Genomic DNA, 536 nt, shown 5'->3' with positions numbered 1-536 from the left:
GCAGAGATGACAGTTCTCTTCCGATCCATACCACAATTGTAGGTTATGTGGGCTGGGAAGCATATCGTACGTGGCCCTTATGAGAAAGCTAAGCCTTGCTTGGGGAATCTTCCACATATCAGCCCACGTGATCTTCCTATTGATAGCTTCCCAGGTTTTGTGGATGCTTTGGGCCACATTTTAGGTGCAGATCCCCATCCAAGCCCTGTCCTTCCTGGCTGTGAGAACCCAACAATCTCCTGATGCTGTAGTCTGTTGGTGGCCTGTTCCACTGTCTGCATCACGCTCCACTTGCGTCCAGTGCGGATCTGGGCTTCAGTGCTCGCAGGAAATCATCATCATGTGCTTTCAGATGGAGCAGAATTTACTACACATAGCCGTAGTTCACTGAAAAGTTACGCAAAAAAATATTATTTTTTTTTTGCAGACGATTTTATTGCGCGATTATGAAATCGAAAAAATCGTTCGCGATAATGACAGCTGTTTGCATAGCTTCTCAGTGAACTACGGCTCTGTGAAGTAAATGCTGCTCCATC

Source organism: Sinocyclocheilus anshuiensis, unplaced genomic scaffold (genome assembly GCF_001515605.1).
Source record: "Sinocyclocheilus anshuiensis isolate Anshui unplaced genomic scaffold, SAMN03320099.WGS_v1.1 scaffold209, whole genome shotgun sequence".
NCBI classification, from domain to species: Eukaryota; Metazoa; Chordata; class Actinopteri; order Cypriniformes; family Cyprinidae; genus Sinocyclocheilus; species Sinocyclocheilus anshuiensis.
The sequence above is the reverse complement of the archived record's forward strand: the minus strand, read 5'-3'. Positions refer to the sequence as shown.